Below are 6,757 nucleotides of genomic sequence, written 5' to 3'. Positions count from 1 at the left end.
AGGTGGTGTAGAGGCCCCAACAAAAGTAATTGACAGTGAGGAGATATTGGGTAATGCAACAAATGAAATTGATGTAGGTGTTGAAGTTGTTGTACCATCCAAAATGGAATCTTGTGACATTGCCGTAACATCTCGATGTAAGACTGGTGCAGGTGAAGGAAGTCCTGATGCAGGACATTTTGGCATTGAGGAACCTGAAAAATCTGCTGAAGGTGGGCCAAGTGTTGAAGAAGAGAAAATTGCTGAAGAGCCCAAGGTTGCTGTGGATTGCAGTTTAAGTGAGGATGATATGATAATTGTTGAGGCATTGACCTTTGTTTCTCAGCAGATAGGGGATGTAGAAGCTGGCAGCACAAGTGATAGATAGGTGTGTTAAACTAATAATATATAATTATAGTAGGAAGGTTCTAACATGCTGAAATTTGTGCATATGTGTGATGAAGAAGACCATGATTCCCTTGAGGAGGTGGCAACTGCTATGTTGAATGAAAAGAAGGTGATGGAGACTGAAGAATGTGATGACAACCCGAATCTACTAGCAATGGTGCCTTTCGTCAATCCCAGTTGCCCTCTTCATCAACAAAGTAGTCATATTGGTGAAGCAGTTACTCCTCTTTCTGAAGTACCTGCTCCCAAAGTGGACAAGTTCTTTTTGTATCAAATTGTAACTTCCAAAGAAAAAGGGTAATGGTATTCAAATTATGTTTTGTTATTGTTTTTCATATTTTAATGACTTTAATATAACCTTGTTGACATGACAGATGTTTATTTATGGAGATCAATGACTAGATCTTGACAAGTAAAGAAAGTAGAAACTTTGTGCCTCGTGAATGGATTGACAATATGGTAAGATTGGTGATTTATGTTATTTTGACATGATAAGTTTGGTGATAACTTTTTTGTTGTGTGTGTATGTAGTCCATTTTCTTTGCAGCAACGACATTTATGTTCAAGGAAAAATGTAAAACTGAGAGTATTAGTATAGTCATATTTAGTCCAATGTACACGGTATGTGTTATCATTTTTTTTTGTATACAATTTTAATTTGTTAGCAAGACTTAATTGTATTAATATTTTATGCAGGATAAGGTTATCTGTGATTGTGCCAAGAGGAAGGTGAACAAACGGGTGTGGTCTTTATCGGACTACAACAAATTTTTTTCAAATCGTCTTCTATCTATACATGATATTTTGAGAGCAAAATATGTTAGTGTTGTTATTTTAATTTATCTTTCTTGTGGCTATGTTCAGGTTGTGTGTACTAATTATGTGCTTCTAAGTTCATTTAATTGTTTCAGGTAATGGCACCTGTGCTTCATGACAACCATTAGTGGTGTTATGCCCTTGATTGGGAATCCAAAAAATTGTATGTGCTTGACTCCCTAGGACACAAGTGTCCTAGAAGAAAACAAATTGACAAACACATTGTAAGTACTGTTATGTTGTTGACTTTGCATAATTCATTTATAATTTCTTTAGCCTATTAAGTAATATGACATGTTATTTGAATTCGTATGTTTAAAGGTACAAAATCTGGAGTTGTTGTTCTCAATGCTGATGGGTCCCAACCTGAAAGAGCCAACATCTTTGAAAGTAATCATTGAAGACCTGCCACAACAACCAAATTTGTAAGTTGTTGTGTTCCTGACTTCAAACTGTTGTTCAATGTTGTACCTGATGAGTTATGTGATAGCTGATGTTACTGAATTTGGTTTTAACTTTCAGATTTGACTGTGGTATTATGGTACTGAAATACATGGAGCATTGGGAAGCTAACAAAAAGTACAATGGCCAAAGCATGCCAACTTAAAGTGGGGTAAGTTTAATGTGCAAGGAGGAAAATTGTTCATTCACTACATGAATTGAAAAGTTAAGTTCAATGTATTGAGTTGTTAATTTTTTATTGCAGATAGAGCTGCAGCAGTTTCGGCAAGACTACATAATTGATTGGGTCATGGATCCCCACAATATTCACCGAGATGTTGTTCTTTAATTCAATACAATACATATGCTTTCCCATCAGTTGATTGATAGGTTTAGGATTTCAGATTTTGTAAACGACAGGGTGGTTTATAAGCCTGAACTTAATTAGTTTCTGTATAGGGCATTCAATATAAATATGAACAGATATATTTTGTTGTACAAATGTTTTGAATGTTGTTGAAACCCATGACAAAATAAATGGTAAACTTTGGTTTGCTTTTTCACATCATTGTCATAAATATAATTTCGAGTATTGAGAGGCTCCAGTTTATGTGTGTAACATGTGGTTGGTAAATGCGAACCTCAAAATGTGTGGGTTGAACTTATTCATGATATAAGTGCGAAGTATAGTTTCCTCTTCTGCTAACTTGAGTCATATGATTTGAACAAAATGTTTAAGAGTTGTTGGGTTGGATGATAAGTATCCACTTTGGTGGGGTGAGTAAATTATGGACTCCCTTTACAGTCAAACGAATTCAGAAGGAGTAAAAATTAGGATAAGTTTTCGACCTTGTTAATTTTTCGAAATTGACAAGGTCCCAAATTAAGTGCAAAGCACAATTATGATAAGTGCAAAGTGGAACTTCATTGCATCCCTATCAACATTATCACTGCCAGGGGTTCTCACATCTGCTCACATCAACAAGGTTGATGATCATCGCAATAGAGAAAACCACACACAACATACAAGCAAGCAAAGGGTAAGCTAGTGTAAAGGAATCTCATTTTATAACAGTTCATAGGTAATTTCAAAGCCAAGCATAAATAACAAGCATCACACCAAAGCTATCAAAATATATGAGACTCCAAGACTTGACTATCCGGATATGTGGCTGAGGCACCACCACGTGGCAGTGGAATTATGTCCTAGCAATGAGGCGTCACCGTGAGGCCTTCACATAATTATACCCTTATAGGAGACACCACCACGTGGTCTTCGTGGAATTACGCCCTGGCCCTGAGGCACCACCACGACCCCCCGTGGAATTACGTCCTTTTGTCGAGGCACCACCATGAACTCCCCTTAAGAGGGTCCATGGAATTACGTCCAACAGATGAGACGCCACTAAGATCCCTCACTACAAGAGTCATGGAATTATGCCTTACCCACACTTTATACATGTTCCACCCACTAACCAAGAAATTCCCAAAGCATCAATATCATGTAAATTTAACAAATCATACAACTCATGCTTTCCAATTCGTACCCAATAAAATATCATGCCATTCCCATCTCAAACTCGTATATTAATCACCATCATCATATAAACCTTCTAGTAAAGCATTTGGATCAGACAAACAAGCCACACATCAGTGAACCACTCAACAAAACACCCAAACCTACCCGCTCCCTCGCTCAAGCAAGTATGGCTCGCTCAGGCGGGTGGGATCCTCTAGCTCAGGCGAATCCCATCTCGCCTAGGCGAGGGCGCGACTAGGGAACAGTCACCTCTGCGGGGTCTCGCTCAGGCGAGCCCCTTCTCGCCTAAGCGAGATTGTACCTCGCTCAAAAATGAAGCCAGGTCGCCTGGGCGACCGTTTGTGCAAGAAAACTTGGGCGAGCCTCTGTTAGTCTCGTCTAGGCGAGGCATGCTTGCTTGGGCGAGAAAACCAGTGCCCACCGCTGTTCTTTCGAGTGACAGTCACCCACACACACCCACACAGGCATTTCAAACGATTATATTCACACATAAGCCGTTCAATCATCATATACTCGTCAAACAAGCAGAGTCTACCGAAAATATGGTAAGGTCTAGCTTCCCTTACCTGGAAGGGTTCAGCAGAAGGCTCTGAGACCAAACTTGATTAGTATAGTAGCTCCGATGCTAGCTCAGGGACGACTTAGCAAACTGGGAAAAGAATGGCAGTAGAGGCATGAGCTACTCAGAGTAATAGTAGTAGGAGTTTCAAGCACGGAGAAATAAATACTTACGTGAGGAGAAAAATGCTGGTTCGAGCTCTCTGGGTCACAGTAACACCAAACCCTAACGGAGCGGGAGACAGCTGCGGCTCTAAGGGTTTGTCTGAAAAAGAGTAAGCAAGGTGAGTTAGGGCAGACCTGGGGTTCTGTTATATTACTTGGGCCAGCTCTAGACCCACTTTCAAAAGGACAACCCTTCACTTTAGGGCAGAAAAATGGAACAAAAAATTAATGGGCCTTACAATAACTTAATATTACAAAATTAGTACTTCAGAATTTTTAAGGTTTCTACTAAAAAGAAAAAAAAAGTCAATTAAATCTCAAATTGACACTTTAATTATTCTTTTTTTTTAACATTTTTAGATGTTTAACACTAATTTTTTTTTGTTGATTTTTTTATTAATTTATACTTTTTTATGTTGTTTTTTTTAGATGTTTAACATTATTTTTTTTTGTTGATTTTTCTGTTAATTTAAACTTTCTTATATTTAATTTTATTTAATTTTTTATAACATTAAAATATAGTTATTTTATTATTTAATTAGTTTTTAACTTTTATTTATGAACATTAAATATATATATATATATATATATATAATATTTATGAATATTTTTATTTTTTAAGAAAATAAAATTACATTAATGATTATTAAATCAAATTTTATTTAATATTATATTTATTTATATACCTTTATAAAATCTAATATATATTAATTATTTTTAATTAGTGTCTTGATGAAAGTAATTATTAATTATTCTTAATTAATATGTTGATGACACTAGTTAACAAGACCAAAATTTAATTATCTGATTTTCATATTTATAATTCCATACATACTTTAAACTATCTTAAAAAGATGGTTTTAGACACCATAACATACCATATTTACACTCACAGAAAAGTTAGAACCCAAACTCTCTCACTTTCTAACCCTAGCCGCCTGATTTGAGACTTTGAGGTAAGTTTCATTACTTCCTTCTTCACTTAATTTCATTCTCTCGTAGTTCACTATTTCTTCATCTTTTTAACCTAATTCCTTTCGGTCAGGTTTTTCTTGAAGATCTGATCTTATGGAAGCCTCTGAAAGAATGGCTTTCATCTGCTTCATTTTAGTCTCTGCTGTGATTTCCTTGATTAGAACAGGTACTCATGTTATTTCAATTTCAAAGACGTTGAACAGAAAAATAAATCTGAAATGAATATATTTATATATATGTTTGTATTATAACAAAATTTTAAATGATTTCTGTTTGTAAAAGTTTGTTTCGTTTATATCAAAAAGGTAACTGATATTTTTAATAATGGGAAATTTTTATCTTTAGAACATTTTTAGAACATTGATGCCAAGCAAATAAAGAATAAAAAAGATTATATTGAAGAAAGGTGAAGGGGTGCAGTCACACACATAATTACTCGAGGAAGACTTAAGAATAAGATTGAGATATGAGAAATTGGTTTTAGATGGAGGAGTAGAAAATGGTTTAAAATAGGAGACCAAATCACTGCTAGCTTTGAACTCTTTTTATGAGGATGCGGTGTAGGAGCTGCTTGACAAAATGTGTCACTCCGGTAGCGTTGCCATTAATTTTTGAAAAATATTGTTTAAACAAATTTGGATAATTTAGTAGTAAACTCTGGTTTTGTGTCTTTTATTTTTCTAGGATCTCTAGTACAATGAACAATTGAGTGACTTTAATTGCCGTGATTGTGTTCATACTTTTTTATCTGTGCTTTGAATCGTGGATATAAGGTAGTACGGAAAAAGCAAAATTTCTTATAGTCTTAATATGTGGATTGTGTTGTAATTGTACAGGTAATTAATAATTTCAAAATCTGTATTTTTTGTTTGTTAATAATTTGTATATGAGAAAATGTATATGGAAAAAATCATTTTTCACAAATTTTTTCATTCACATAGCTATAAGTTGTTCGTCGACTTGGGTTAGGAGATGTATATGGGAAAAATCATTTTTCACAAATTTTGTGGTAGCCATTGGTAAAGATTAGGATATTAGGATGATTAACATTGAGTCCATTTTTTTAAAAGACAACTATAAACAAACAATGTTCTTTCATATTTTGATATTTTATGGCGTGTATGAGTTCTTAAAATTGCTTTGAATATGTATGTTTTGGATTGTATTTATCCTAGGTTGTGTGTGATTGGTCCCTAAGTGAGGATGACAAGAAGAATCCAATTATTGCAAGTCCATTCTGTGTTCAAGAACTTACAGGTTGAGTACTTTGTACATGTGGATGCTGATCCTCTTGATCATGAAGGAAATGATTGTAATGAGGTTGGGAATTCTCCTCCTCAATAAAAGCCTTGTAAACAGGGACAAGAAAAAAACCTGCATGGTGACAACAGTTGAACCTCACTCTTGTGATGGGCAAGTCTGGATTCCCCTACCAGCAGAAGGAGTGTGAGGAAGGTCACAGTTGATCATTTTAGTGAGGAAAACACATTGTTACATAATGTTACATAATGTTACATCGGTATTGTGCGAATTATTGCCATGTGAATCTGATTCCCTCATTTCATTTTTGTATTTATTTCATATATCCCTCTCATACTTAGTATGATTGTTATCATAGGTTTTCTTGAATTACTATGTTCATTAGTTTTTCCTTGCATGTTTGTAATTGTGATTTTCGTATGTGATAATCATATATGTATATTTATGTATACAAAAGTATATATTTACCGGTACTATCGAGGATTGACAACGAGATTATGTATACAAAAGTATTCTTTAACTTTTATATCAATGAAGCACTACTAAATACTAAGTATATACACTACAAAAAATCTTGAAAATTATGGCAGTTTAAATATGGCGATTATTTAAAAC

General features: G+C 34.7%; 1 long non-coding RNA gene across 1 annotated transcript; it reads left to right on the top strand.

The window, feature by feature from the left end:
* The first annotated feature begins 4,775 nt into the window (after positions 1 to 4,775).
* LOC114190647 lies at positions 4,776 to 6,539 on the top strand. Its single transcript, XR_003605835.1, has 3 exons — positions 4,776 to 4,863; positions 4,953 to 5,048; positions 6,058 to 6,539. It is a non-coding gene; the product is annotated as an uncharacterized LOC114190647 (long non-coding RNA).
* The last annotated feature ends 218 nt before the right edge of the window (positions 6,540 to 6,757 follow it).

This window comes from Vigna unguiculata, chromosome 7, assembly GCF_004118075.2.
Source record: "Vigna unguiculata cultivar IT97K-499-35 chromosome 7, ASM411807v1, whole genome shotgun sequence".
In the NCBI taxonomy this organism is placed as follows: Eukaryota; Viridiplantae; Streptophyta; class Magnoliopsida; order Fabales; family Fabaceae; genus Vigna; species Vigna unguiculata.
This window is presented reverse-complemented; position numbering and strand designations above follow the sequence as displayed.